This window comes from Apium graveolens, chromosome 5 (genome assembly GCF_009905375.1).
Source record: "Apium graveolens cultivar Ventura chromosome 5, ASM990537v1, whole genome shotgun sequence".
In the NCBI taxonomy this organism is placed as follows: Eukaryota; Viridiplantae; Streptophyta; class Magnoliopsida; order Apiales; family Apiaceae; genus Apium; species Apium graveolens.
Genome location: NC_133651.1, coordinates 116,078,483 through 116,088,326, shown reverse-complemented (window position 1 = coordinate 116,088,326; position 9,844 = coordinate 116,078,483). Strand labels below are relative to the sequence as shown.

At 42.0% G+C, this 9,844-nt stretch overlaps 1 non-coding gene across 1 annotated transcript; it reads left to right on the top strand.

Moving 5' to 3' along the window:
* Positions 1-9,447: 9,447 nt before the first annotated feature.
* LOC141662562 (small nucleolar RNA R71) lies at positions 9,448-9,554 on the top strand. The gene has a single exon (XR_012550671.1). It is a non-coding gene; the product is annotated as a small nucleolar RNA R71 (small nucleolar RNA).
* The last annotated feature ends 290 nt before the right edge of the window (positions 9,555-9,844 follow it).

The following is a 9,844-nucleotide window of genomic DNA, read 5'->3' as shown; positions in this document are numbered from 1 at the left end:
AAATTAATTAATAAAATAAATCAGATTTATTTTTGAATTAAAAATGAATTTTGGAATTAAAATAATGATTTAGGAATTTAAAATCGAATTTTGAATTAAATAAATAAAATTTAAATGGCAGAAACAGTTTTGCAGTTATTGTCTTCTTCCTAAACAGATCAAACGACGGAGTAGGGGGGGAAACTCGTCGGGAAAGGTGGAAGACGACCGGAACGATGAACTCATCGCCGGTTTCTGGAAAACTCAGAAATCCGGCCGACGTTTTGTCGGTTTCCGGCGTCCTATAATCAACAAAATCAGTACTGATTCCTCTGGTTTTTAACGTCAAACTGCTCTAAATCGTAATCTGAACTCTATTACGATCCTAGCATTACCATGGCAACACCAGAACTTAATCTCCGATCAAAATCAACAATTCTCCGATGAACTCATCGGAAACTTCAGTTTTTAGCGATTCTTCAACCAAATCAAACGAATAAGAGCTCAAATTGAAGCTAGGAACGTTTACAATTGTTAGAGCGAAATCACGCACTAATATTCACGCAAGTATACGCGTTCGCAAGTAATATAGAATACTTTCTAGTTCGTTCCCTCAGAGACTCAGACTAATTTATTGTCTAATTAAACTCACTCACCAATGTATGATTACTTCTCAATGTTAAGATAATACTTAAAATTGTTGATCAAATATTAACTATAATTAACTACTTAATTAACCACTTAACTAACACTTCAATTTATCAATAATAAAACACTCATGAGATCACAACTTCATTATTACTTCCTTCTATAGCCATAGTTATTACCTTTAGCATGTGACAGTGATGATATTAATCGAATAACACGAAACTGATAAAAGCCAACTTTCATTGTACTAATACCATTCTACCAAACATCCACAATTAAGATAGAAGTTGAATAGTCATCAATTATGTTGAGTTCCTATATGTCTACAGAAATTGACAACACAACGATTTAAGCACAAGTTATTCCTTTTGATTACATAGGGCAAATAAAACTGTTAGAGTTACCCACTAATCATGCACAACGTACATGAACCTATGCTAGCATGGCAAGTTCTAAATCTCAAGATCCACCGTCGCTTCACAAGAGATTAACACCCTATCTTATATGTTCGCGACGCACATAAGACGAATACGCACAACCAATACTAGATATCATGCAATCATCACACACTAAAGTATTAAACAATTAACTAGAGAATTTCATAATAAATCCGTTGCAACCCCATGATCACGATTAGCCCATAATAGAACTTATCGCCATCATGGGTTCATATGAAATCATGATAAACAAACACAAGAAAATATCAACTAAACTGATTATATTAAAACAGAGTACGTCACAAGAGTAAATAAGTCAAAGCAAGAATACTAGCATCCAACGTTACAACGAAACAAGAATCACAAGAATATATGCTTCCTCTTCGTTGCTGTGTGCTAAATCGGTCTTCTTCCCTATCTCCTTCGCTTCTTGCAAAACACAATCTAAAACATAATCTCCTCTTAATACTCTATGAAAAACATCTCAAATCTACTTATATAATAGTCCCATAAAACTCAGATTACATAGAAGTTGGAAGCTAAACAGAAGTAGAAGTCTAAAATAATTCAGCTTTTTCCACGACCCTGCGCGGCCGCTCAGCATTTCTGCGTGGGCGCGCAAGGCTGCTGCGCGGCCGCTCAGCATTGCTGCGCGGGCGCGCAGGACCCTACTGGAAAATTTCCAGGTTTGCTCTGTTTCTTCGCCGTAATCTGCCCGTTCTTTTCCTCTCGCAATGGTGAACACAAGCCAAGGCTTATTCTTGATGATTCCTTCTCCGAAATGCAACTAATACCCTGAAATGCATAAACACTAGAAAAACGCATCAAATACACAAAATACTTGATTTCAAGACACCAATTTAAGCCATTTTAAGACGTTCTAAGTGGTATAAAATGCCACTTATCACACCCCCAAACTTAAATCGATGCTTGTCCTCAAGCGTCACAGACTCAAAAACAAATAAAAAAATATGCATGAATGCAATCTATATGAAAATGCAACGATTCCCCTTACTACAATTAACCAACCAATTTGTCACGTCTCCACGAATGCAGTTAGACATTAAAGATCAATAAACTCATGCAAATGGACATACAGCCAGAAACGTGGTGTGTGCAAATGCTTAACAGATATGCTTCGGAACTAGACCAATTACTATGACTAGACTATCCTCAAGGCAATCCTACGATTATACAAAGAATAAAAATTCTAGGCACAAAGTGATATACAACACTACAAGAACTTTGGAGCTTACTACAGAATCGTGCATTTTATTTACAACTCAAATGCTTATTTGACCGTGCAATAAGTGAGGTTCACAAAAGACTTATACAATGGTATCCATGTAACGAGCGTTAGGTTAGCGGATCCCAGACTCTAAAAGCCTTAGGTCACTAGGCACAAAGCCCCCTAAGAACTTAATAACTCGAATACCAAAGAGCCCACTCTTGATCAATTATGCATAAATATATTTTTTTTTAATAACTCTGAGCAAGTGCGTTTCGCTCCATCTTGCTCAACCCTAGACTACTCGCATAACATACGAGCCGGCTACTAGCCATTTGACGCCTAGCCACAACTAGCAACACAATTCCATTTTTACTCCATTTTTTTTTCTTTTTCATGCCTTTACCACTAAGAACCTATTATTAAATTCTAAGCATAATAAATAGATTATCCTTGAAAATAATCTGATCATAACAACAATCTAGTCCTTAAGCATTCTCTAAGACTTAGTGAAAATACAAGTGCTTCTAGCATGCATATCAACCTACACAATTCAGTCGATAATTCATTGCAAAAGGGATCATGGTATATGCATGAGCTATATGATATGACAAATAAATAAAGCTATATAAAAAAACTATATGGCAAAAATTATGCAACTATATGAACTAACTATCATGAATATGCAGCTATATGACACACACAAAATATTCCTTAACTACCACCCCCAAACTTAAAATCTTCACTGTCCCCAGTGAAGGTAGTAGAAAGGAACACAGGGTATACCTACTCGGAGTCATCATCATCATCACCCTCAGTGGGTGGAGTATCAGGCGGCGGGTATGCAGAGTCCTCACCAAAAACTGGCCACTGGATATCAGCTCCAAGGCCTCGAAAAGCAGTCCCTAACGCAAGGGTGAGCTCCTGAGCAAACCTGCTCTGCGTCTCATACATGGCATCCATCCGTCGTGAAAGCCTCCTATATTGGGCATCACCCATCCCAGCACCCTCCTGAGCTCTCGAAGAACTAGCCTCACCACGCCCTGGCCTGGCCATAGTAGCACCTCGTGCTGGACGCCCTCCTGGAAGACGATAACCCAGCCCATGCTCCTCAGGCTCACCACCGGTCCACTCCTGCATCCCATTCAGAGTGCCAGAATCTATCGGAGCTGCTGGCAACTGCAACTGCTCATGAGCCGGCCAGTTCACTCCTACTGCTTGGCATAGCTTCGTAATCGTGGATGCATAAGGGATGTTCATATGCTTTGCTCCCCTCAAAAACTTCAGAATTCCTTGGTAGATAAACTCACCAGGGTCCACATAGTATTCCTTATTCAGAATTCCCCACAACAACTGTGCTCTCTCAACTGTGACCTCGTGTGCATGTGAAGAAGGCAAAATATTAGCACATATAAATGCATTCCATGCACGGGCATACCTGTTCATGGCGATCGCCGGAAAGTGACGATACTCATTATTGGCTGGACTGCGGTTCCAAACTGTGCCCGGTCGACAGAGAGTCGCACAAATCAAATCCAAGTCAAAGTCCTCAGCAGTCTTTTCATTCCAGTTCTCCTCCTCGGGCTTCCTCTCTCGCTGTCTAATCACACGGCGAATCGCCGCAGGATGATAATCAACCGTCAGCCCACGAACTACAGAAAACCCATTCTTTTCAGCCTTCGCGTTCGCGTAGAACTCGCGAACAACACTCATCGGTACTGCTTCGGGTGACTCACAAAAAGCTATCCACCCCTTCTCTGCAATCATGGGCAACAACTCACCATCCCTCCCTGATGGTAAAAACCCCCTCTCCTTCAGAATCGGCTTCCCCAACAGCCTAGTGTACTCCTCCTCCGCGGCTCTGTCAGTTAACGGAGGCCTTGCAGCAGTACCCCTTGATGAATCAACAGTAGGAACTGTGCTGCTGCTGTCAATAGTGCGTGCTCTCTTGGGTGCCATTGATTTGTGAATAAAAGTGTGTAAGAACTGATTTTTGATATTTATGAGAAGGTTTAAGTGTAGGAAGTTGTGGGAGATATGTAGGATAGGTGTATGTATATATAGGGTTTGAGTAGGTTAAATTAGATTAGGAGTGGGGTTGAGGGATAAAATCATGGGGTAATGGGAAAAGAATTCGTGGGTTTATGGGCTGTAATGGGTTTTTGTGTTTTTGTTTTTTTTTTTTTCTCTGAACTGTAAAAAAAAAAATTCTGGAACTCGACCCCTGCGCGGCCGCTCAGCATAGCTGCGCGGGCGCGTAGAGGGTCTCTGGAAAAAAAAAATTTCAGCCCCTGTTTTCTGATTTTTTTGTGTTTTTGGATAGGTTATTAACTTCTAAGGGTTCCTGTAACAACAATTCATGGGTTGCCTCCCACGCAGCGCTTCTTTTTCGTCATTAACTTGACGTTCCGTACCTTTCTCACGTAGTCAACAACATGGCACTAACCACCTCTCGGTTTGCCATGTCCCCATAGTAGTGCTTCAACCGCTGACCATTAACCTTGAATGCTTGGTCCGAATCATTCTCAAAAATTTCCACCGCTCCATGTGGAAACACAGTTTTGACAATAAAAGGTCCAGACCACCTTGATTTCAACTTCCCAGGAAAAAGTCGGAGCCGAGAGTTGAATAACAGAACTTGTTGCCCTGGCAAAAATAACTTAGGATGTAGCTTCCTATCGTGCCACCTCTTCACCTTTTCCTTATACATTTTGTTATTCTCGTACGCTTGAAGTCGAAATTCATCAAGTTCATTAAGCTGAAGCATTCTTTTCTTACCAGCTGCATCTAAATCCAGGTTCAATTTCTTCAATGCCCAGTAGGCCTTATGCTCAAGCTCCGCCGGTAGATGACATCCCTTACCGTACACCAACTGAAACGGTGACATCCCAAGTGGAGTTTTGTATGCTGTTCTGTAAGCCCAAACAGCTTCATCGAGCTTTAAAGACCAATCCTTCCTTGACGGACAAACAACCTTCTCTAGAATGCGCTTTATCTCTCTGTTAGACACTTCCGCTTGACCATTTGTTTGCGGATGATAGGCAGTAGCTACTCGATGATTCACATTATAACGCTGCATCATAAAAGTGAACTTACGGTTGCAAAAATGCGATCCTTCATCACTTATAATTACCCGAGGTGTTCCAAACCTTGTGAAAATTTGCTTATGAAGAAAATTTAGCACTGCCTTTGCATCATTTGTCGGTAAAGCTTTAACTTCGACCCATTTTGAGACATAATCGACTGCCAGCAAGATATACTGATTATTGCAAGACGAGATAAAAGGCCCCATAAAATCGATTCCCCATACATCAAAGACCTCGACTTCAAGCATCACATTTAATGGCAACTCATCCTTCCTTGACAAATTTCCCACTCTTTGGCAACGATCACACCTTAAAACAAACTGATGAGCATCCTTGAACAAGGTGGGCCAGAAAAAACCTGCTTGCAGAATACGAGCTGCCGCCTTCTCACCTCCATAGTGTCCACCATAAACCGTGGAATGACAGTCTCGTAATATCCCCTCTGTCTCACAGAACGGGATACATCTCCTGATGATCTGGTCAGCTCCCTGTCTAAACAAATATGGTTCATCCCACATATACCACTTCACCTCATGCAGAAACTTCTTCTTTTGCGCGGATGTCAAATTAGGAGGCATTATATTGCTGACAAGATAGTTTACAATATCTGCAAACCATGGTTCTTCCTCCTGAATTGCAAACAACTGCTCATCCGGAAAAGATTCATTGATTAACGTCCTATCTTGTGAAGTAGAATCGGGATTCTCCAACCTAGAGAGATGGTCAGCTACTTGATTCTCAGTACCTTTTCTATCTTTGATCTCTAACTCAAATTCCTGAAGTAAAAGCACCCAACGAATGAGTCTCGGCTTTGAATCCTTCTTAGAAACCAGATAGCGAATAGCTGCATGATCAGTGAATACTGTTACTTTCGTACCAAGCAGATAAGATCGAAATTTCTCAAAGCCAAAGACTATAGCCAAAAGCTCCTTCTCAGTAGTGGTGTAGTTCAATTGGGCCCCATTTAAAGTCTTACTCGCATAGTAGACCACATGGAAGAGATTTTTCTTGCGCTATCCCAGAACTGCACCTACCGCATAGTCACTCGCATCACACATCATCTCAAACGGTTCTGTTCAATCTGGTGCTGTAATAACTGGTGCCGTGATCAAACTCTCCTTGAGAGTTTCGAATGCTGCCAAACATTCATCATCAAATTTAAAAGGCACATCTTTCTCAAGTAAATTGCACAACGGCTTAGATATCTTTGAAAAGTTCTTGATGAATCGCCGATAAAAACCCGCATGACCGAGAAAACTACGGATTCCTTTCACTGAATTAGGTGGGGGAAGATTTTCAATGACTCCCACCTTGGCCTTGTCCACCTCCAGACCTTTGCTAGAGACTTTATGCCCAAGGATAATGCCTTCACGCACCATAAAATGACATTTCTCCCAATTAAGCACCAAATTAGTTTCCACGCATCTTTTGAGTACGGCGCGCAGATTATTCAAGCATTCATCATATGAGTGTCCAAAGACGGAGAAGTCATCCATGAACACTTCGACGTTATTGCCAATCATGTCAGAGAATATAGCCATCATACATCTCTGAAAGGTGGCCGGGGCGCCACAAAACCCAAACGAAACTCTTCGAAAAGCAAATGTGCCAAATGGACAAGTGAAGGTAGTCTTTTCCTGATCCTCTGGTGCAATACAAATCTGATTATACCCGGAATAACCATCCAGAAGACAAAAATACTCATGTCCCGCCAATCTGTCAAGCATTTGATCAATGAATAGAAGAGGGAAGTGATCCTTCCTTGTGGCTTTGTTCAATTTTCTATAATCCATGCATACTCTCCATCCTGTCACTGTTCGAGTAGGGATGAGCTCATTCTTTTCATTTGCGACCACAGTGATACCTCCTTTCTTAGGTACACATTGCACGGGACTCACCCACGAGCTGTCAGAAATAGGATAAATGATGCCTGCATCTAGCCATTTCAGAATTTCTTTCTTCACCACCTCCTTTATGATCGGGTTCAGTCTTCGCTGCTGTTCCACAGTTGGCTTACTACCTTCCTCTAACAGAATTTTATGCATACAATATGAAGGACTTATCCCTTTGATGTCTGCTATGGTCCATCCTATAGCCGATTTGAATTCTCTCAAAATCCTTAAGAGCTTGTCTTCCTCACTACCTGAAAGGTCAGCTGAAATAATAACAGGTAACGTAGATGAATCACCTAAAAAGGCATACCTCAAGTGTTCAGGTAATGGTTTAAGCTCCAAGGTAGGTACTTCCTCTATTGATGGTTTGAGCCTCCCTTCAGCATTCTTAAGGTCAGAAGTACCAAGAGATTCAAATGGTATATCGAGCTTTCGCTTCCATGGAGAAGCGTTCAGATATTGTAATTGCTCGTTGCTATCTTCATCATCGCTGTCAAAATCCCCCACTAAGGCCTTTTCCAATGCATCAGACATTAGCATGTGATCGAGTTCCGAAGTAACTGCGGAATCAATCACATCCACTTTTAAACACTCCTCATCTTCTGTAGGGAATTTCATTGCCTTGAATACGTTGAAGGTCACATCCTGATCTTGGACCCGCATAGTAAGTTTCCCTTTTTGCACATCTATCAAGGTACGACCAGTAGCCAAGAAAGGCCTCCCCAAGATTATGGGAATCTTTTTATCTTCCTCAAAATCCAGAATAACAAAATCAGCAGGAAAGAAGAGCTTATCCACCTTGATGAGCACATCCTCAACTATGCCCCTTGGGTACGTAATGGAACGGTCCGCCAATTGTGGCGACATGTATGTGGGTTTTGGATCAGGCAGATCCAGCTTTTTAAAGATCGACAACGGCATCAGATTAATGCTTGCTCCCAAATCACAAAGGCACTTGTCAAAAGTTAGATTGCCAATGGTGCAAGGAATGGTGAAGCTTCCTGGATCTTTCAGTTTTGGTGGTAACTTTTGTTGCAGAACCACGCTGCATTCTTCCGTGAGAGCAACGGTTTCAAGGTCATCCAGTTTCACCTTCCTTGAAAGAATAGTCTTCATAAACTTCGCATAACTAGGCATTTGTTCCAGAGCCTCAGCGAAAGGTATATTGATGTGAAGTTTCTTGAACACCTCCAGAAACTTCCCGAACTGTCTATCCAGCTTTTGTTGCTGCAATCTCTTAGGAAAAGGTGGTGGAGGATAGAGCTGTTTCTCCCCTGTATTAGCCTCAGGCAGAGTGTGTTCAACAGTAGTCTTCCTTGGTTCCGCCGCTTTCTCCCTTTGCTTAGATTTTTCATCTCTAACTTCAGCTTCGACTTCTGGTGCCTTTTCAGCATCAGCTACTTTTCCAGACCTTAAGGTAATAGCCTTGACTTGCTCTTTGGCTTCCTTCCTGCCTGGTACTTCCGTGTCACTGGGAAGAGTGCCAGGTTGATGATTGAGCACTGCATTGGCTAATTGACCGATTTGATTTTCCAAGGTCTTGATAGAAACCGCCTGACTCTTGCACAACAACTTAAGTTCCTCAAAATCAGCACTAGTAGGCGTAGCTGCACTTCCCTGTTGAGGATATGATTGCCTTGTAGCATACTGCTGTGGTTGCTGGAATCCAGGTGGGTTAAACTGTTTACTCACTCCTTGCTGATATGGTGGCTGAATAGCATTCTGATTATTTCCCCAGCTGAAATTTGGATAATTTATGTTGTTAGGATGATAGGTCGCTGGCACAGGCTGCTGTTGTCGCTGATAATTATTCACATACTGAACAGATTCGTTGACAAGAGAACACTGATCCGTAGCATGAGAACCTGCACAAAGCTCACAAACCATAGCTATTTGATTAACTCCATACGTAGCCAAAGAATCAACCTTCATTGATAGCGCTTGGAGCTGGGCTGCAATAGCGGTGGCTGCATCAACTTCCAGAATACCTGCTACCTTGCCTGATGTCATCCTCTGAGTTGGGTTTTGATGCTCATTTGCAGCCATCGTCTCGATAAGATTATACGCCTCAGTATAGCTTTTAGCCCATAAGGCGCCTCCAGCTGCTGCATCGAGCATGGGCCGAGATTGGGCCCCCAAACCATTATAAAAAACCAGTGATTACCATCCAATCCGGCATTCCATGATGTGGACATTTTCTCAACATTTCCTTGTAGCGTTCCCAAGCCTCGCACATAGATTCTGTAGGTTGCTGCGCAAACTGAGTAAGAGCACTCCTCATAGCAGCAGTCTTTGCCATTGGATAAAACTTCACCAGAAACTTTTGCGCAAGATCTTGCCACGTAGTGATGGACCCAGCTGGTTCAGAATGTAACCAGTCCTTAGCTTTATCCCTCAGTGAGAATGGGAAAAGCCTCAACTTGATAGCCTCATCAGTCACGCCATTATACTTAAAAGTGCTGCAGATCTCGACAAAATTCCTTATGTGCATGTTGGGGTCTTCAGTTGCCGCTCCTCCAAAAGAAACAGAATTCTGCACCATCTGAATAGTGCCCGGCTTGATTTCAAAGGTGT